Source organism: Varroa jacobsoni, unplaced genomic scaffold, assembly GCF_002532875.2.
Source record: "Varroa jacobsoni isolate VJ856 unplaced genomic scaffold, vjacob_1.0 scaffold_1120, whole genome shotgun sequence".
NCBI lineage: Eukaryota > Metazoa > Arthropoda > Arachnida > Mesostigmata > Varroidae > Varroa > Varroa jacobsoni.
Window position 1 is genome coordinate 279,453 of NW_019214022.1, and position 23,046 is coordinate 302,498.

General features: G+C 43.2%; 1 protein-coding gene across 3 annotated transcripts in view; it reads left to right on the forward strand.

Moving 5' to 3' along the window:
• The first annotated feature begins 4,840 nt into the window (after nucleotides 1–4,840).
• Ypel (Yippee-like) overlaps nucleotides 4,841–23,046 on the forward strand; it is a 32,555-nt gene continuing 14,349 nt past the window's right edge. For 2 of the 3 annotated variants that reach the window (XM_086971074.1, XM_022844652.2), the window contains exon 1: nucleotides 4,842–6,389. The gene's annotated coding sequence lies outside the window, so the exon portion shown is untranslated. Of the gene's footprint in view, nucleotides 6,390–23,046 lie in introns of all 3 variants that reach the window. The other variant, XM_086971076.1, reaches the window with a different exon arrangement.

Here is a 23,046-nt window from a genome sequence, read left to right on the forward strand (position 1 = left end):
TCCTTTTCGATATTTTTGGCACAGTTCCTGAAGACACCCACGATTGGTCTGTCCGTTTATTTAATAAGATGCTTCTACTTACCTTTCTTTTGTCTTCGTACGTAGGCCTGTGAATGATATGACTATAGCATCACACAGCCCTTGAGTAAACCTGAATATCAGTGCTGAGAGGCCTGTATAAGCAGACAGTCTTGCGACATGTATAACCCAGACGACTAACAACGCTGCGGTTACAACATCATTTTGTGAACAGATAATTCAAAATATATATAGAATTCTAAGATAACTCTTATAGCCACGAATATGTCAGCCGGATATATATGATATGTTTACGTGACCTGTTCTTCTTGTGTTTGGCGAGTTCGTTCTTACGACCTAGAAGGGCAAGTACGATATCTCGATCTTAGGCAAGCTCATAAAAGGACGAAAAAATGAAAACTTCACTGCTCCCTAAAAGAGCATATTTTCACACCTATCGAATCCATGAAACTGTGTATTTGATAAGTGCATATTTCCCTAAACGGACCTGCTCATAGCTACACTTGGGGTAGTAGTTCATATTTCCAAAATGCTCGTTCGTGGCTAGCACTTCGCGGTGAAGTTACCCAATTTCCATTTTTATTACTATTTTCTTTTTTGATATTATAAACATTATTATTTTATTAAAATATTTCTGTCATCAGGAAATGAGGAATTTACTATTTTTCTACCACTCATATAGTAGTATATAACACTCGTGTCTTTAGATGTTTGTCGTAGAACCTGTTACAGGTAGTTGGTTATTGTCTACATCAGACCAAACCTAACATAGGACAGCTATCCTATTCTTTATGATCCACGCCTTATCCAACGGCGACCAGTTTACTACATTAAGCTAGCAAGGCCGCAATTGGCAAAATACATAAGCTCCTTCGAACCTCGTTTTATCGCTAGCTATCGGGCTATAATAGGCTCGGGTCTATCTAGATTTTGCGTGCTAATTATGCAATATTTTGAAGGGACCTCTAGAATTCACTCGTCGATTTTTTCATTAATCACTACTAATAGACCTTCGCAAGGACCAACACCTGGCTGGCAATGGAACAATTTAGTTCGCTGTAGATGTTCGAAATCTGGTCGAGCGGTGTTATTTAAGGAGCAATATTCAGACTTGTAATTTTTTGATAGTGTAAGACAGCCTTCTTGGCCTGACGAGAGTTCTGCGTCTCCTGTTTGAACCCGCTTTTCCATGCGAAGGATGATATCCGTGCGTGATTTACGACAGATACCCATTGTACCAGAACGTGTGCTGGGGCGATACTCACTCGCTTTACGTTGGCATCTCTAGAGCCAGCAAAACGGAGATCCAGATCTCCAAAAGAAAATTCGTGTATTGCTATTGAACAAGGTTTCCCGGCTCGGAAACAGCGGCCAGATTTAGATTTTACCTAAAAATAACAACGACTATTGCCATTACAAGAGGGTGTGCACATACGTAGAGCACCAGGATATAGGGATGCAAATGTTACTTTCATATTGCCAGTCCTAAGGCTGCCTTGTCTAGTCGACTAAAGTAATACATACCAAGTAGTCAAACCACTGCTCTCACTTCTCAATGGTTCGCAAGGTTTCTACACTGATACAAGTTCGACTGAAGCTGGCTATATGCATTAATTCGAATATGCGAATGTTCTCATGGCGTGATCTGGAAAGATTTATGCCTATGACACTGACCGTCCTGCTGTTAAGGCTACTTGTAGAAGGATGCCGCTATTCCATATTGTGCATCGCCATTGTGACCTTCGACGTACGTATAGGACGTTTTAGTATGGGTCTGGGTCAACAATTATTGCCCATATACCTGTCGGCCTTTAAGGTGCTCTTTCCCGGGCCTATTTGACGTTATAAAAATCTAGCTACCTATTTTGCTTTTCAATAAGGGAGCGCTTTTGAGCGTACGCAGAGACGTACGCTTTCCTTTAAGTAAGACATAACATCATTGTCGTCTCTGCGAAAATGATGCTCCCAAGCAATACTACTCGTCATATTTTTTTCGAACTCTCAATAACCTTGCGAAGCATCCTAGTAGTCTTTACACGCTTGCAGACCCATTTAGTTACTTCGAATTCCAGGATTGGAAAAGAATAGTAGGACGTTGACTAGCAGTAGAAACAAACATATATTTGTTGCAAAGGTTTATGAAAGGAATATATTGCTGCCAGCAATCAGTTCATTTGTCTGTTCTAGTTCCTGCTGTTTACGATTCGCATTTATTATTATTATTACTGTAATTATCATTATTAGTATCAATAAAATGGGTCCTATTTTAGTAGTGAATAATCCATACTTCGTATTACCTACTCGAGTTGTTCGAACCCTACAGAGCAATAAAGCCAGCAAACACCGCGATGTGAGGCCTATCGGAATGCCTGTTTTCGGTAAGGTTTGCAGTTGGGAATCATTGTCAGCGTTATCAGCATCATCTAAGGATTCGCCGAAACCGTCCTACGAATTCCGATAACGAAGCCAGAATGTCCTCAGCGTGAGCAAACTCATCCTGTGCGTGCGCGTGTATGTTCGAAGATCACCCTGTAGTCCTTTCTGGTTAGAGGCCTGGGTATCTATCCACTGGCCTGCAAGCTAGCAAGCCAGTGAGAAAGCGTAAGCATACCTTCTAGAAAGTCCGCGGCAGATCCTGCCTAGCGACAACCCTGTTCCTAGTAGCGGACACAGCGACCCTCAATTCGGGGACAACAAACCTCTTCCCCATTGCGCCCATTCTCTTTCTCTCGCTGAATCTGTCGGCGTTTTGGCTCCTTTAGACGCGCAATTTCTACTAAGTTTCTGCCGCTCTCGCGCTGTCTATTGATAACTCCTTTATTGTCCGTTGCTTTCTGTAGAGTTCATCTCGAGAAACGCCGTCGACTTCCGTCAGTGCTGTGTTCGTTATTTTTTACGTGTACCAGCAAATGCATTTACCGCAGATCGTAGCAAGTGGCCGTGTAGCTTAGCGACTGGCTACGTGCCTGTCTGCCTGCCTGCCTGCCTGCCTGTCTGTCTGTCTGTCTCTTTCGTTTTCATTGGGCCTTTTTTACGCTCTGTCTAAAGCCTCGGACCATTGCGATTCGATTGCATACTGCTTGCCAACAACAGCGTCAATGACGTACTGTACGGTGTTACTTTTATATATAGACTATAACTGGAGAGGCTGGTCGCGTTTCAATAACACATTATCATGTGAACGACAAATAGCTTTGCAAGCGGTTTGAGACGAATAGTGTCCATAGATGGACGAGCCGCGTGTCTATTGTTAGGAGAATTTTTCTCTCCTTTCTGCTGTCATATAGCGTGTTTAACATATGAAATTTGTTTGTACAGTCATCATGCAGGTGAAGGCACAAGTCGAACAACTTTGGGCATCGACCGTCTTCAAGATAACCGTCAAAGCGGGAATCCTGTTCTTCCAGAACTATATAGTATATATATATATATATATAAGAGTGAAGGATGTCTATCCAGTGATGAAAGCAATCTCAGACGGTGATTAGTACTCGAAACTGGTTCGTTATCGCCATGTCTGCATTATCCAAGTTGCTAGTACCGTTCTGTCTGGGTTGGCCATATCAGATGTTAAGTTCTTTTTGCCGCAAGTTTCATTTAAGTTATTCCGGCCTTATGAACTAATTAATTTCTGCGTATGCTGAAACCACCTGACCGCCGATTCACCGAAGCAACAGTACAAATTATCTATTCTAAAATTACATTGTTATATGTCCTCCAAAAGGTCATGTTAATTGAGAATGGCTGAGGATTATATTTTGTTTCTCGAACGAAGACGGGAAGGGCCTATTTGTGACAAAAGTACAAGATGGCACGACGGGCAACAGATGCAAAAGATTCGGTCTATTATTATTAAGTGTCGTAATGGGCTTCGAATTTAATTGCCAATAAAAGCAGTATTAACAGTAAACATGCGAGTGGACCCTTCTTGGACACATGTCGGTTATACATGTAGTCTTTGGTAGGTGAGACTTTCGAAAACATGGAACGAATTTTCTATCGTTTTCTTCCTGTTCGTTATTCTCATTTTGCTAGTCATTCTTTGTCCTTAAAGTATCCGCGTCTGTGTCTCGAACATATGTCACACGATTTCATCCATGGTGTTGTCTGTTGCAGCTGTCCTTGTCGCTCTCGCCCGAGGCCCAGCGACAGCAGTTGGTTTGTTGGCGACTTTCAGCTGGCGTTTTCTAACAAAGGTAGCCAGCTGGTCCCCATGTTTTCGATTTCACTGTTCTTCATTCTTCGGAAAAGTCGCAGTATCTACTACAAAAACTAAGAGTTAACAACGAATTTATTAACTGCAGCAAGGAGGGCAGCTGCATATGCATATGGATATGGGGCGAATAAGCAGACTAACCCAGAAACTGCTGCCGCTACTGTTGGCCAGCCGTTCGTCCAACCGTTTACTCGCGTCGTTCCTTCTCCGTTGTGCGTCACTGTCCATCGTCGCCTGGCCGTCTGCCTCCAGTTCGCGCTTGGCGGCTTTCTTCTGGCGTGTGCCAATATGTGGACGCGTTTTGCGTCGATGGCGCGCGTTTACTACGTCTGGCCTGGCATCGTCGTGTAAGTGGAAAGGGTGATAATAGGGTTTTCCCGGTCGTCGTTTTCTACTGCTCTCCACCATACAGCCATACATAGAGCGTATTAGCATCGGTAACGGCTGGCTATTTGCTTTTCTGTACGTGTGCAGGTAGCACCACGACGCAGCTCGCAACATCAGCAACAATTCAGCTAACAATAAGGCCATAAAAAGCGTATTGATGCTGTGTTGGCCACGCTGCTGCTGCTGCTGCTGAGGTAACACAACAACTCCAGCGGCTAGCATCTCTATGGCTCCGTTACCGTCAGCTTCAAGTTCTTTTTCTGTACAGCAAAAGCGGAGCGCTGCGGTTACGCGATGGTGGCCATTGAAGTCGGCGGCGGTAGAGAGTAAACGATTCTAGTGTTATGGTGAGGGTGTGTTGTTGTCTGCGCGTACGGGTAGCTTTTGGGTCGACTCGTCGTGGGCCGTTGGCCGCTGTCTCCGTGATAGCGCTGCTGCAACCGCCACCACTGCCACCAGCCGCCGTGTTCGTGTTAGTGGCGTTGTATGCCAATGCTGCTGCTGCGCGAGCGCAGTGTCTCCCTTTCCCTCAGCCTCCTGTGTGTGCCCTGCTGAGGATCAGCTGTGCGCTGTGGTTGGTACGAAACAGCAGAGCGACGAAGGATTGCTGACCGTTTGCTTCTTGGCTGCCTGATCTCGACAACTTTGTGGCTAGCTATTCAGAAGAGACTAACCACCTTTACCGCAAGTATTAAAGTGAATTCTACAGAAGAGGACGACGGCAACAGCAGCAACGACGATAAAAAACAAGCGACAACAACAGCAACTACGGGAATATTTAACTGATGCGACGAGTATCGAGTCTGGCCGAAAACGACACTTGAAAGTGGTCGCATATCTATTTTTTGTCGTACAGCCGTCGATGTTGTCAGCCTCTGTGCAACATCGAACACCTGAATCTAATAACGACAATAAATAGGAACAACGATTTATCAGGGAGAGAAAAAGGGAAAAGGGACGACAAACTACTGCTAACTACTAGCTGTTAGTGGAGGGTTAGACTGTTGTCGTCTCATTTACCTATCTTGTCACAGAAAGACGGAGCTTTTCGTGTTGTAGGCGTGGGTAGTGATCGATTAAGTGCTTCTAATACTGCTGTTATTCATGCAACAACCACTGAGCGCAATGGCTTTCGAGTGGCACTAAAGTGAACTGGAGTACTATTGCTATACGTTGACGCTTGTGTACAATGGGAAAATTAGTTAGCGTATGATAGCTACCCTGAAACCAGTCGATTTGAATTGTTTTCGCCGGCGCCAGCAGCTGCCGTCGTAGCTGGTGTCATTCATCGTTGCTGCTATGTCGCTAGCGTAACAACGAGTTGGGTGAAACAGGCATCCCCCATAATATCCTGGCAAGTTATTATATAATATCTTTGTGATATTCGCTTCTACAGGACAGACCGCTGTAGCGAAAACCGAATTTGGAAATAGCAGCAACAGCAGCAGCAGCAGCAGCACAAAACAACGTAGTAGTCTGTCGTCGTCGTCGTCAGATGGACGCCAGGCAACTACAAGTGGGGTATTCAACGGTAGCCGTATATGCGCACATCGAGAGTGTATCTTCATTGACCCCGAGTGCTGTTTCCATTATCGACAGATTCGAGGACTTCCATGATTATTACAAAAGCAAATATTTCCTCCGCTGAAACAATAACAACTATTGACAACACTTACGGATCAACTCCGCTTTCAGGAGGACAGTTTCACTAGCTGCTACGATTCTACGCGGGAGCGTCGTCACCCAGGTAGGCTCTGTCATGTAGCGTTTAAAGGGAGAGGCACTGAATACTACCACAGTTATTTCTTGCAAAGGGTCTTCCGTCTTTGTGCCCCTGGGCTCCCATACGACGTCTATTATATTTTATATTCTTGTCTGTGCAGTCGATCTCGGATCAATTATCAGAATCACCTTCACCGTTGATTGTGACCGCGGCCAGAATCTACTGCGAAGATTATAAAAGTAGTAGCAGGAGTAGTTAGTAGTAGTAGCTAGTAGCAGTAGTAGTAGTAGCAGCAGCAGCAGCAGCCTTCTGCGCAGCGGGATCAACGGGACCGAACCCCCAAGGATCCCAGCAGCGGCTGGTGATTTCTAAACGCTGGTGACGGAAGCAGCTAGTTGGCGGTAAGCAAACTGAGAGAGAAAAAGGCCAGGACCTAAGCCTTAATGGAGGCTACTGCTGGCTCGTCTCAGGCCATCTCTAACATAGTCTGTCCGTTCCGCTACTGTTCGTCTGTCCCGCTATGTGGCTTTGTAGACTGCTGCAATAACAGGAGGAGCACGTACATAGGGGCGAGCATCAGTGTAGATACGGAGTAATACAGGGTATAAATACGTATATCTATTCAGATATATACAGAAAACGAACGAAATTGTACTGTGCAAAATACAATCGGCCTTAGTATGTGTAAATCAGTATTGTGACTTGCTGAAGGGCTCATAAGAGCCGTGTCCGTCCCAACAAATATCAACAGTACTCTCAAATATTATTTACAAACAATAGACAGCCGTACACTGAAGTAACTATCTAAAAAAATGTGACGACGACATTGTTATTACAGTAGTAATAGTAGTAAGAAATGCGGTACTTGTCCGATGGCGGATTGTAATAGGGATGAGTTTTATACGTTTGTAGTAAAGTATTTTCCCGCAAATTCAGACAGATAGGTAAAGAACGAAGCTAATTTTTCATTTCGGTGAGTGATCGAACAGGTCACACCCACTAACACTATGGATTATCGATTTCATAATAATCATAGTTAAATTACAGTCAGACCACACGGAGCTGAACGACACGGCACAAATGAGTCCGGAGTTGCAAAGTTCTCATCGTAGGTCGCGCTGTCGCAGGAATAACGGTGGAGCGACCGATCGCAGCTTCAGACGCCAAACACAGCTGCTCGGAATTGCGTCGGTACCCGTCGCATGCCACGATGCCTTGCCTATTGCTGTTGCAATGTTAGCTGCGGCGGTGGTTTCGTCGGTCGTTGAACCTGGGCTTGTTGACGAGCAGAATCCCAGCAATTGCCGGTAGTTAACTGCCGTTCTGGCGACGTCGGCTGTTCCGTAACGTATGGGCTGCTGCCGCGTAACGAACTGCTGCTGGTGGCAATAGCAACAGTTCGCGTTGTTCCTGTCGCTCTTGCGGAGGTGGCTGCTGACGTCGACGTTTGCAACGGCGGCGTCGACGAAGCCGGCCAGCGACTGGGAAATGAAGGCGATGAGCTGCGTACGGCGAGTGACCTGATGCTGATCTGTGTACACCGGGGGGAAGAGGGAGGGAGGAAGACAACCCACGCTAGATATATGGCGGGTACAAGAGGGTGCTGAGACTGGATCATAACTAAGGGAGAAAATTGTGGCTTTTTTTCCTGGCTTCTGATGTGTTTATTTTTCACCTGTACTCTTCTCGTTCGTATTCTATTGCCTTGCTGCTATTGTGGCGTCATGGTATGATCGTCCGACGCCCATAACGCGCCGGGGCTTTTCTCCTAATTCCGTGACAACAGCGTACATACAGACAATAGAGTTCTTCGGTGTCGGTAATGTTGTAACTTGCAAGATTAGGACAGACCCAGTTACCAACGTTGCCATCATCCGTGGTGTTAGGACTGTTGCAAGTCCTGCGGTTTGGGAGTTTCACTTGCTTGCATTAGACTTGGGTGACTTCGTTCTTCTCTACAGGGCCAGAAGGTAACAGGCAATGTACCTGGGAAAACTGGTGCGCACCATTGCCGTTAGAGTCATGAGCACATATATTTTTGTCGCTCTGGTAGCAGAGAACATTTTTGTTGTTCCCAGGAACTTGTAATGATGGTAGTTAATGGTTTCTGCTGGTTGTGTACATGCCGCGTATGCTCTTGAGTGATCTTTTTCCCGCGGCCGCTGTTATTAGCCATATTTAAGATAGGCTACCACGTCTAAGGCAATGCATGTGATTACTGAAACTGGAAATGACGTATGAGCAGTTTTTATCTAGCAGTCCGCACTCAGAACAAAGCACCACACCTTAATTATTGTGAAGTCGATTTTACCGAATTCTGGCTGTCGTCGAGCTGTCGTTAGAATTGTTCCTTATTGCCATGGATGACATATTCGGGGTAAAAAAATCGCCTGCTAAAGCTATAACTGTTGACTTCTCAGAAAAATCAAATGGCCGAGCCCGCGAGGGCAGTTCTCACTATGATGACAAGATGCCGGAGATGTCTGATGTCAATGAATTCCATTGCCTGTTATAATCGTAATGCAGAGCTGCAATTACTAGGGTGCCTGAATCGATATGTAGACCTGTTGGTCCTATGATAGCTGTTATTGTTGCGCTAGGTCTTGTTATGGATGTTCTCTACGAACAATTTTAGGGTGGCTACAGCGCACGTACTTGGCCTTAATGGCAACTATAAAGATATTTCGTATTGACTTCAAGTATATATGTATACATTTCAGCGTAGTTCTTTGTCCTCTGCCATTCCTAGACTAGCGAATTGTTTCATTTGACCTTAACAAATTTATATACACTGGCAACAAGAAAGACGGCACGCTTTAGACATACGTGTGTGTATCTGGCACGACAGCCATGACTGGTTCACGTTTTTTACTAAGCATCTACAAACAGTTACGATGATAGTTAATGCGTATGTTTCTATAACGTGTATCCGACGACGAGTTCATTTAGCCACAGGCGGCCTGTCTGTGTGTATTTGTGACAGATAAACACCCGTAAACGGATTTAGCTGTGTTATCAAAATAACGAGTAAAATGACTATACAAACTTAAGTCTGTTGTTATTGATATTGTCCGTTTTTACTGTTCAGCCATATTGGTTAGTGCTCCCGCTTTGTATTTAATTGTGGTGCCGCACGCTTCCTAATGATCGCTGGTGTTGTGCGCCCCATGTGCGGAGCAGGGAGTAGTGGACGTTGTTGTCTGGAACGGCTATTTCTATTGGCGCTTCTGCGGTTATCGTTACCAATCGGAATTAAACCGCTCGTATTTACTGTAATATACTCCTGATTCTGCTTATCTTTAGGAATAATTTCGAATAGGCGGGTCCTGGTTACCGGCGGCAGCGTCGGTGATACTTTCGTGCTCCTTATTGTTTTCCTTCGTATCGTTATTATCATATCTACTACGAATGCTTCTACTTTCAAATTCATTCATCGGCATCACTATATAATATTGTAAGCTTTACCTGTTATGGTATTCAGTCAGTGTCTGTGACCTAGTCTCGTCGGTCCCATTGCTGGGTCCATCGCCCAACTGCGACCCAGCTCGACAAACGTTCTCCTACTCGATTCATTACACAGTAAGTACTACCCTGGTATGAGAACTTCCGCTGTTTCTTGTCTACGAGTTCACTTTCTCGAATCTCCCATTTCTACTCGTAGCTTCGGTTGATTACATGAGCCTGTGGAGGTCTGGTGGGTTGAGTTTGACTAAATAATTGTGCTTAGTCTATCGGTGTGTACGTGTCTGCGAACACGTTATATGGACGGGGTTTGGAAGGTAGAAATGCGCGGCTTGCTCTCTTGTGGCGGCCACGAACCTTATAGCACCTGGAACCGATACCTGCAGACACGCAGAATGGCCACAAGATGGAACGCGGGGGGGGGGGGGGGGTCAAAGGAAATATATGATCATTGCTGGTATATATGTAACTACGTGTATATGTAATTAGGAAGCAATTTTCAACGGGGGATGTATCTATGCGCTTGAATTTTCATCGTTGATTGCGAGTCATACAACTTAGCATGTGGATGTGCTACTGTTATCAGGTAATCGTAAACAGGTGCAATGCTTAGGCTTACCAGCTTACATAATTAAAACGCAAACATGGTTTAGTTTTGATCATATATCTGGTTTGCACGACTTGTATTAATATATATATATATATATATATATATTCACGTATCTACACAGCTAACCTAAGTCAGTCGTGTCAGTTGTGTCTGGTCTCAGTCCTTCGCCAACGGAATACTCGCGTCTCTACCCCGGTGACGATTTCATATTTACGGGCGAACCTGTCTCATCCTTTGGTTAACCTTAAACTAAACTAGGACAACGAGGATGGCCTTTGCATTATTGAAAATAGCATGAGTTAAATAACTACTAGCAGAGAACGAAAGCTAAAATAAGCATGAAAGAACGACAAAAACGGCGAAAAATACGGCGCTCAAACCTTGAAAGTATGTTACCAAACGAGTTATGCAGCCGGTAGACCTGCTAGTAAATACGTTATAAAGGTCGGGAATGCTTGCGCAATGCAATACTGCCTCCATCTACGTGATCACTTTCCGTACGAAATACAGACGGTAGGTGCTGGGAGACTACAAAGCTTCATTTGTGGATGGCTGCAAGTTTTGCGCAAGATTAAGAATTGCAAGGGCTTGGACAAGCGATGGCTAGTAGCTGCTAAGTTCTGATCAGGAGGCAGGGATAGCTATAGTCGATCAACACGGATGACTCAACGTTCGGATAGGTTAGATTTATCGTCGGTCACTGAAGGAGTTTGTGAGAAAGATCCGCATCTATAGATGACTATCAAAGCTACAATAGACGCCTAACGTGATAGTTAGTTTCTGTTCACAGAAAAAAAAAATAAACAATGGATGCTCCCGCCGAGAAATCTGCGATGTTTGAATAGCAGAAGCGCCATCAATCGAGTGCAATGCTTCCGCTTGCGCAGATGTTGCTGGCACATTAGAATACCGACGATTTGCCAATAGTGGCAGCAGCAAGATGTAATGGAATGAATGCACAGTTCGAAATAGAACAACAGCATGGACGAACGAACGAATGAGGCGTTGGCTGCACGGCAATCGAGGCCATCAAAGTACATTAATGCGGTTGTAGTAATCAATCACACAACGCTCTTCCACAAAGGTCCAGATATCCGAGTTCACACTAAGGCCTGGGTGAGCCTTTTCGATCGCCGCTTTTTTAGCGACAGTAGGACGAAGAATAAACTTTCCTGATACCATCTCGGCAGCAGGTGAACTATACCGCAAGCAAGCCCTTCAGTAACGCCTCGACTTGACTACGCTTGTCATTTTTTGTTGCCTTGTCTTTCTTGGTTAACAGTCTCACAATCGAATGTAACTCGGAAGGGGAAAAGTGAGTGTAACGACATCTTTGCTGTTGTTGTTGTTGTTGTTGTCGAATATGTGGTAATCTCTTATTTCTATGGGCGCGTTTGTCAAATTTGATCTATTCCGCACAATTGGATCACGCGCAGAGTCCGACAAACACACGGTGGAACGACAGGATCATGAGTTTGATGGGTGGTTACGTGATGAGTGAACAGGTAGGCCAAATTAGGTCCATGGTACAGGTATCTTTAGCAGCTTGAATTTTGGGTAAAACCATACCAGGCACGCACCGAGACACCAGCATATGCTTGCTAATTTAGAGCTCAGCCAGCGTTCGGGCATATGGAATAACTTCAACAAAGATAAACAATTGGAGGGCACTAGTGACTTTGGACTATAGCTTAAGTAGATTTTGGCGTCGCTTATTATTATTAACCTTAGTGATGCGGTTAGATTTCACTAAGTGAATTGAAAAAGCCTGAAACAAGGTAATCATGGACAATGATCGTTTAAGAAGGTTGTCTGCTCTGTGAAGATTTCTGTCTGTTTCCACTTTAAATAACTGTCAGCTTGCAGGAAAACGTATGTGCGTATTTATTATAAAAGCTGCACATAAAAATTCAGATCTTCCAACAGTCATAAATAGATAGACATATGCGTGCACAACTGTATTTACAGTATTTTTTTTATATAGTTGTTTCTCATGAGAGCATTTTTTTTTGAGAGAGTTGTGATAAGTTCACTAACTTACCATATCTATATGTATTCCATAGTAAATGCACTCTATTCGATTACTCCAAACACGTATGATTTGATGCACCGACCCCATCGTAGCATATCGGACGCGCAGACATCAGTATGCTGTGTTGTCGACACAGCCGACATTCGTTACTGCTTGACGTTGTTCTTGCTTTTTTTCTTTTTTGACATGATTCCATCTCAAAGCAATCCACCACCATTTCTACGGCCTGTCACCCACCGTTCGCAGTGGACTGCCCTCGAATAAGCCCCTTGCCTTACTGTCGAGGCAATACCGTAGTAAACACCAACAGCTTAGCAGTGTAACGCGTATTAAACCGTAGCGCCAGAACCACTGCGTTCTCGAGGCAGCCTTTGGGATATTCGCTCAGATAACGGCCATCGCCGTTACGATCGTCATCATTGTAGAATACGACGCCCTGTAACAAATGGCTGCAACTGATGGTGGCCGGGTATCGCCGCGGTCCTCGCGCGGCTGTTGATGACACTACCGCCTGTTTAGTCGCTTACGTGGTTGACTAGATAGTTGTGGTCTAGCTATCCAGGCATCGCTCTCACTCTTGAAGATTTTGCACGTCGATAGTTAAAGGCCGTTGACACCGAGTAGAAGGGAGTCGCGCGTCCTGAGAACTGCGTCTTCTGCCGTGGCCACAAGAGTAGGCGCGACAACGGCTGCAGCTGATCCTGCCTTAACTTCTTTCTGCTGGCGGTGACTAGATGTTGACGCGGTTGAATGATTGGCGCCGAGTCGACGTTCAAGCCACCAAAATCAGCGTCGCGCTGACATATCTATGTACGTACGTAGATATTCGCTTTACAACCGCTATCATAACTATTGCTGTCTAAATAACATTGCCTGATCTGGAAATATTGCCTCCGGTATTTTAATGCTTGACCGGGACTACTTTTATCAGACGACCTTTTCTATCGTAGGCAAGCGCGCCGGCCCAGCCATTTACCGAAAAAATACGCAAGCCAGCGGCCTATTCTATCGATTTCAGTTACAATGACCGCGCTTCGGCTCCAGCCAATCGCTTGACTTGCCACTGGTCGCGTGTATAGAATATAGCAAATAACGACCGGTGAATGCTGCGAAGAGCGGGCTTTAGATATGAGTGATAGCAAAGATCGAATACATGGTTTAGTCATATGGGAAGTCCCCCCCAATGGAGGTGAAAAAAAATTGATATACGAAAATGGAATAGTGCCAAAAAGGTCGATGCAATGAAAAATGTACCCGAATTGATCCTCTGCTGCCTTAAATGGGATATCCGGAAATTTTTCATACCGCGCACACCCTTCGAGTCAATGAGGACCCCCTTTTATTCTTGCCATCGTAGGAGAGTTCTGTTGAACTGACGTGTCTAGGCTGCAACGGACATATTTAGCCGATTGTAGGTACAAAAAAATTTTACATTCTCACCCGTGCTTCTATAATACGCCCAGAGTCCAAAAGTACGTACGCATCAAGCAAGTTACAAGCACAGCGTGGATCGTAAGATCTATCAGAGGGAATGTTCCATCTCCAATGGAACGTCGACAGATCAAGTTCAAATGTCACTTGCGTTTGAGTTGTTACGGTCCCAGCTGCGACTAGCAAACAACACGGCACCCATACAATTTCGCTTGTTACACAGTGGTGTTGCTCTATGGCATTCACCAACGCAGTTCTCCATGCCAACAAAACATCCACCCCACTCAAATTTATATCTCTAAGACTTTCGCTGATTAGTATAATTTTAGTTTAACTGTCATACCTAAAGTTAGCTATTCTAATGACCTGGATACCTATAAACACAAGAAAAAAAAATACCTAACCTTCCTCCATGGCAAACCTGTACTAGACAATGTACTTTATGGCAGATATTCCACCGATCAGAGAGCTTTAACTGTGGCGTATTATGGTGATAATAGCAACAAGCTGCTGCGTACAAACGACATTTAGCTTGCCTGTACTATATAGAATTTAAGCCGGCGGCAGGCGAAAACACCTATCCACCCGTCAGCCTGTCTGGCCGGTTGCGCTCTAGCGCGTTTAGGCTGCGCGGGCCCGACTGTTTTCTCGCGCGGCCGCTGATCTAGCTACTTCTGGCAGATAGAAAACAGACTGGTGTTACACCCTCTCTAGAAAACGCGGCCAGATGCGCACTCAGACACTCAAATGTCCGATGTGTTTATGTGCGTTACTTTGAAAAAAGTTCATATTGATACTGCGGTTGTTGATACGATTGCAAGACATGCAGAAGTGCGCTGACGGCTGCTCTGTGGCTCTAAGAATGCGGTGGGAATAACCACTCCGAGACTACTACGCTTTACGGCAGGCTTGCCTTGACCTGAGTCGCAGTATAGGCGTTACGCTTCTTAAAGCTTATAATACCTACGTATAACTTAGCGTAAAGTATATATATGGTGCTAAATCATAGGCAGATACTTACTGATAACAACATAATTGTTATACTCACCTGTTTGTCTCTGCCCACCATTTTCGTTTTTCCTGTATGTTACACAGTTACTCGAATCGAACATATTGAATATTCATCCGTCCTGTTGTTATTGTTGTTGTTTTTAGTACCAATGGTAGCTAGTAGATGTTACGCTTTCTAATGCTGTTGCCGTCGTAAACTAGTTACAATGTGCATGACTCAGACAATGAGTCAAAACGGTGGTAATGATCACTGTTGAACATGTTGATTATAGGGTTGTATAGCGAAACAGAGCTGTATCATCAGACTTCGGCGCGGTCTGAGAGTACCGGTTACCAATCCTGGCGTAACCGATGCCATGGGGCTGTGCGCAAGCATACTAACGACAACACCCGCCTTAGAGAAGAGTCTACAGAAAAAGCGGAGTTTGATCTGCTTGAAGGAAAGTGAATTTCACATAGCCAAATAGACCGATTCAGGATATCCAAAAGTGTTTGCTCATTGCATCTAGCCCACGGTTATTGCGGCTGGACTTTGGGTCAACAGTCGCAAGTACAGTTTTCTAACGAGGATGGTTCTCTCAGTTTCGAAAACCAAGGATTATTCAATAATGATAGTTGGAAAGTGTGGCTTACAAATCGGCGTGAGCGTTTCAAGTCTCCGTTTGTATTCCAGTATACTATGGGTACATGCCATAGATTTTTTTTGCGTAGCGATTGCTAACCTAAATCGTATGCTCTAGTAATAGATACCGTCAGGTATCCGCAATTTGTCGTGGCAGTGTTTTCCTGTATGACGGTCGTGACATAAGCTACCCTAGGGTGCGATTAGCTTAGCGGACATTTCCGGTATTAGATTTCCAAGTCCACAGTATCTTTTTGTCCTTGATGGCGGTATGGTCTTCCCTAACACTTCCGTAAGTGGTCGGTCATTCCTGTTATATTCTAGTCCTACATGCTTTATTGTCCTTGGCAATGTTCCACTTGAAGCAACGGTGTACTTGTGTACCGGGTAAAGCGTCGACGAAACTGGTCGGGTATGCAGCGGCCTGCATCCGTCAACAATAGACTTCTTGCATCGCCGATGTAGATCTGCCTGTCGTTGTAGACAATCTTCGTTCTACTTTTAGCCACATATACATGTCGAAGCCCTGAAAATGTCACAACCCATGTGAGGAGAAAATTTTGCTCTAGTCTAAATGATGCTGGCAGAACACTAAACACCAAATGTATTTTCAAAATCTAGCCTAAAACAAACGCCCTTCATTGTTAATTACAGTTGTTACATTTATTATAATCATTGGATGCGGACGTGTGAATGTTTATACGTATTAACAAAAAAATGGCGAATTAGTTTGCGGTGTGTGTTCATTGTTTGAACATATTAAAAACCTGCACGATCTGTTGTGATCGATCGTAGTAAACTACGCTATTGGATAGAGAATGTTTCTAGTTTCTCAAGCCAATGCTTGCTAAGTAGACCGTATTTAGAAGCTACGGAAAGATAATCAAATCAAACATAGGATACTTTAACGCGAGAATCTATTTAGCTCATTTCCGTTACTTGCCGCATGCGAGATGTTTCAAGTAAGTAAAAGTTACTTCGGCTAAGTTATCTTCCGTAAATGTAAGGTTAATACGATTAAAGCTCAATGATTTCTTAGTGTAATATATCTGATGTAAATATTTTCTCCCGTCTGACCCGAATGCAGTGAGTCGATTGATGCATACCAGGTTCTGCCATGTCTAGTTACGAAACGCAATGGACTATTATTTCGAATTTTACTTATTTTGAATTTAACTTAGTTATATTTCATGGGACAGAGTAGGTCTCACTCCGCTGTGCCAGAATCCAAGTTCTTAATCGGAACAACGTATCTCTGTCTGAAGGAGTCGACTGGAAAATGTTATGCTCACGACGTTTAATCAGGAGGGGATTATCAGACCGAAAGGATACAGACGCAATTTCAACCTAAGTTAACACGTCGTGTTCTAAATTCGATTTGTATATACATCGGGAGTTACCCGTTAGCGTACGACATAACAGGTCTGAGCGCAAACTGCTGTTAGGCGTATTAACAACTATACTCTCGTGATACATTTATTGTAACGATCTCACTCAAATGATTGATATATAATGTATTATTTTACTATATTGCACTATATGATTGTTGAGGCATACGTAGAACATGTTAGAGCTTAAAACGAAAGTTGATCTATAAAGTTCCAAGTTTGCGCTTTGCGGCAAAATACGCATCAATTTATACTTGTGGATAGATTGATACATGGCAGTATCGATCTGTGGTAGTATTATCAGCTTGTGGTTGCTTGTCTAATGGCCATAATCCATGCGCGTTCTGCTTACTTGAGACTGATCTCCGCTGTGCTTTTGCAATCTTTTGCTTTCCACAGTTTCTAATTGTTTACAGTTTATAGCTACTATTTGTTATCGCTAGACCAAGTGATTTATTCTACGACGAAAACACCTCATTCGGGCACACAAGTGTACACAGCAACGTAATAAGCACATATATACATTACGAATGTGCTGATATATATATCTAGTTCGGCTACCTCTGTGTTCGATAACAATACAGGCAGACGCTGCAACGCCGACCATCTCAGTTTCGTTAGAGGCGCTGAATTGTTCGAGGCATACAGATGACAACCCCCATTGCTGTTAGGATAATGGTACGGCGCAGAATAACGGGGTCAGGGAGGCAGAACGAACACGATAAAAAGAGCAGTTGCAAAAGGAACTCTGTTGAAGGTAATTTTAATCAAACATTTATACAATAAAAGATCGACACGTGAAGCTGTACAAACGTGGTCACGCTTCGATCCCTTATGAATACTAGCATATCATAAACTCCCATTAACATGCTCGCATATTCACTGATTGAGGTGCATCAAAGGTAATAGCAAACGTGGGCCTTGCTCTGGTGTGACACTGGTCGCTATCAGGAGTGTTATTAAGTCTGAAACCATGAGTAAGCTATTCAAAAGACTCTGTTAGAACTTTTAAGAAATTGTGAAAAATTTTTTAGCAGGTGGCGGGTTGATTGACTTTGGAGTGTTCAGTCTTATTTCATTGCTAGCTGAGCAGTTCATTGATCTCACTCCCACACCTTCTTGCAGCAATTTATTTAAGAATCAGGCTAGTTTAGAGAGAGTCAGTATTTCTATAGAAAACCGACAACAAATCAGTAATAATGTCTTTCTCGTAATCCGGTGTCTTCAATTAATCCAGTTTATCTTTTAGTATGTTGCACGATCGATACGCAAAGGTAATGATGGTTACGGTAGTATGGCGTCACAAGAAGCGCCCAAATCATAAAATACGTCCTCAACCTAACGATAGCTATCACTATATTCGAAGTATGTGCCACCTTCAATGACGTAGCAGACAACGGCCATTAGACTTCGGACGAATTGACAAAAAGCGCGTTCCATTCTGCGCGTTTTTCCAGCCGTTGTCATCTTTTTATACACACTAACAGCTCAAGGGACATCCATTCACGCGCACGTATACGAAAATCGAAAAATCCCACAGGTCGACATAACACTTTTATCAAAAATCTGGAAAGCTGCACGTATACACAACGTATTTATGGTGCACGGAAGTATCGCAACTATATCGTCGAAAATTGTTACAAGGGACAGACCGATACATGCATAAGGACACTCTTATTGAGAGAGTGAAACTCTCTCAATGTTGTGTTCCGATATTTGGCTGTGCATTTTTCATTCTGCCTGCCGATTTTTTCGAGTAAATTTGATATTGCAGGACCAGGCTGAAAAAGAGCTAGTAGATAAATTCAGGTCTTAGCAAAAAAAATGCGAAGGAACATTAAGTGGAAAATCAACTATGCTAGTTCTTTGATGAAGCAATACTCTTTTTCAGATGGCTGACTACTTCAGTGTTCCTAAACATGCCTGCAAACCTAATCATAGGTGCGCCCAAATGACAAAGGGAATGCACCTAGTAATGGGTTAGAAGATCCATCCGTGTTTGAAACAGTTATTGATGATACGGTAATCTGCCAGACATGTGATAGCTAGCTTTATCAGATACTGGGAACGCTATCTTGATTCAGTGCGGGCACTATTTTATTATGCTATCACTGCATGTTACTATCTACAATTGAAAAATATTCTCAACTCGTTACTACTGGTAAAAAGGCCTAGTATACATTGAACATTGGTAACCGCTGCATCAGCAGAACTATCCCTTCGTCAGCGAAACCGGGAAAGCTAAAATGCCCTGTGAAGGGGATCATTGTTGTACTAACACTGTACATAACATTCACGTCATTTTCGTGATACCGTATTTTATTACATGGGTATTCGTCTCCAGATGATTTTAAGGTTGTTCTTTTTTAATCAAATTCAGGAGATCAAGTATATCTGTATCCTCCTAGGTGCAGTTTAGATAAGGCGCGAAATTTCGAAAATTGCGTGGTGGCAACATACTTACGATTGTCTGTTTTTGATTGTGCCGTTTACCACGCTAAACAGACTCACTATCGCAGCAACTGTACGTTTATGAAAACGTTCGTTATAGATACGGATATGAGAATCGCGCTACATGTCGTCGAGGTTCAGTCTGGCGCCACGGTTTACTCAGCATAGATACTTCCATTGTACTAATCATGCCAGCAATAAGAAATACCGGCTAATGGTATCATATATGCGGATGATAGGCAATATGGTGAATATTGCCATTTCGGTATTAACCTTGATCTCTGCTAAAGGTCGTTCCTCTAGCAACTGCTGGTTGATTTTCTTTCCTCGTGATTTTTGCAGCAGCTTTGTATCACGTCCGTGAGAGGCAGTAGGGCAAGTATCCTTGTAAATGCTAAATCGTTTTTAAAGGCCGTCGCCATTCTCACAGAATATAGGACCATAAAATGATGGAAGTATGAACGTACGCTGTGTTACGCTCCTGCTCTGTGAAATATCGTTAGTTTACAACAGAGATTGACCATATTGGTACTCTTGATTCTTTGCTGAAACCGCCAGTGCAGTTATAAAGCTCCATCGCGCTAATGAACGTTAACGGACTAAGGTAAATATGGTCTAGATCTAGCTATTCGAATATTCGACTGAGGTCTTTACGCATCGTATTTTGACTAGCGACAACGGTTTTATGGTCATGTACCTGGATAACGACTTTTTTACGCACTGAAATTTCTGCCAAGGCATTTCCTTGTGAAGGAGGATAAGCAGCCAGCACTTTTTGTTGCCCTGTAACCTCAAACGAACTGGGTACAAGGTTGTTATAAACCACTGGGCTAGAGATCCTCGATGGATTCCGATGTCCTATGGGCTGCTAGCTGAACCCAGTCCATTTCATATCAAGAGTTCAATAATAAAGAAGACTCCCTAAGCCTGCATTGATAACACGAAAAGGATACAAAACGTCTGATTTGTTCCTCAAGCCCTTCTTCTGAGAACCATATGAGCCTGGAAGATTTCGCAGTATGAGAAAATAGATGTTCTCGAAAATCAGCTAGTCGCCGCTCCGAAGTGAATGACTAGCTCGCCAAACGGAGCTTAGGGCAAGCGGGAATTGATCCTACTCTGCGAAGAACAAATGATTACTTTTGTGCCCTTCCTCTAAGACAGCATTTACAATAATGGTTGTAATAAATAGATTTTACCATCACTTTGCTTACCTCGCCTTCGAAGTTTGACTAAGCGACGCTGTAAGGTCGTCTACGTTAACATTGACATTCGTAATTAAACTGTCTCTCATTTGCCGTTTTAGGCTTTTACCAAAAGTGCTGTTTTACTATTACCACGGTTGATTCTGCAATATAATCTAATTGAGAGTACGATATATTGTGGCGTAAGAAACCGATACAGCCTAGCAGTCATTCGGAAGTAGCATATACTGACTGATTTGTCTCTCTCAAGTCTCTTTATTCCAAGTAGCTAAGCTGGGTATTGGTGCTGCAATAATATTCAAACTTTCGCAGGCATGTCCGCTCCCCACAATAGCGGATTTGCAATCTCCTTAAAACGGATGGTCATGTTAAGCCTCAGCTTCAGAAATGACGCAGTTATATTGGGTGTTTTTTTTTTGCAAATAGTAAATATCGTAGATAGAACGCTAATCCAATGACTCTTCTTCGTTGCGATAATGCTCATTGATCTTAATTGTGTGAGACCTTTTTCTTTAATAATTAAGATACGCATCATATGAGGTAGTTTGGTTAGAATGACGTCGACTCGAAAAAAGCTTTTTCAGATCGACAGCTATATCAGTAGCCTTCGATTTGCTTAAGCATCAACTGCATTTCTTGAAATCATTGATATAGTTGATTTTGAAGCTCCAATAGCTTATCCAGCATGATATATAACATAGAACTAACAAAAAAGCACCTGTAATTGATATACAGTAACAGCAGGAACAATGTATTTAAAATCGCTCAGCAGACAATCGCTCCGAAACAACCTTATTATCGAAACAATTAACAGAAACTCCAGACCAACGCTTTCAGTTTTTCGAGATCTGCTCGCGTACCTGGCCAAAACATACTGCTCTCACTCAAAACAACAAGGTTGATTTGTTTCGGTATTCTGCCGCTTCGTAGATAGATGGCTGCCGGGTGTGATGTTTGGACGGTAATATTGTTTTTTAATGATCACACTACTGTATTACATGCTTCCTGTGGTATGGTCGAACTTCCATAACATATTAATCTACCTATAAATGTTCTGAGTGTTACGTCCGGTATTGCCTTAGATTGATTCAGGCGACTGGCCCCTTCTGGCGCAATACAGTGTCTGCACTGGCTATCGAGTTACCTAAAGCGCCACGTGTTTCTAAGTTCCGTATACAACAGTCGCATCTCCGCGCCAATTTAATAAACTATTTATGTGCTGGGAATGATCTTTTGAGAACATGGTCACTAGTATCGTATGTTGGTTTCAGCCATGTGGTCGGTAATGGAGTTGGTCAAAAGAAAAAAAGAAATCCAGATGACAAAAAATGTCCTCTCAGTATCACCTTACTGCGGTTCGTGGTACGGCCAAATTCGATCGCAATAAAAGTCCAGATAGGAGAGCGAAATCTATTACGCGCCAATAGATATTTGTATCTTTGTGTATTGCGCCTTTCCAGTTTTTTTCGACTATATCTATAAAATTGTGCGTCGACTGGCGACGTTACGTTATGAAATATACAGCGGAAGGTCAATTTTCTGTAAAAAAAAAACTTAGCAACAACTACATTTTGTTTGAGGTTAAACCAAGGATATTTTTTTCATATTCCATTGAAAATTTTTCCCCAGAAGTCGCCCCCCACAAGCCATTGAAAGGGTTGCAGCCTTTTTTCTATTCTCATCGACTTTTATTTACTGTAGGCAAATAGCTTGCCATTATTGTCTTAGTCCTTTCCTTCGTAAGCCTCTTTAATCTTCAATGTAAAAAATAACCCCATATTACCCTATGCCTCCAGGTAAAAGAAAAAGGAAAAGCGTATTATGAAAGAGGCCGTCGGCCGCTGAATGCAGTCGAAAAAGATGATTAGCTTCCCTTAACCAATGAGCAGCTAGGAAAGTTCTATTTTTGTTCCGCTCACAGTTTTTTGAGGGCGCTCATTCGGCTAAGAGTCTTACGATGACCTTCTCATTCTTCGGCGTTAATGTAGCTTTGCCGTGTATTGACAACAGTACTAACTGTGAGCTTGTTTTTTGTGGCATGATCGACGTCTGAAACGTCAGTGACCACAATTCCTGGTTATGCTGAAGGAAATTCTACTAGGGCATCGAGAAAATCGACGATTTTCCTAGCGTGTCTTGTGCTGTCCTATTTGACTGTCCAATTGGTAGCCCCACCAAGGAAAGCTCTTTATTGATCAAGATAGGCGGGTCATTTCTCGTATTTCAACAGCAGAGGTTAGTCAAACCGCTACTAAAAAAGACAGCCGTGTGTGGCGACTCCCTGATTAGCGATAAAAACGCGGTGTCTACTTATCAAGACTTCAGTATAGGTTACCAATGAAGAAGGGGCGATTTTTTGTTCTGTTTGTACAACAATATTTTGATATGTATCGAAAAAGGAGCTTCTTTTAAAGAGAGTCAACATAGAACGACTTTTAAAATAACCGAAAGAAACAGGAGCAGTATAAC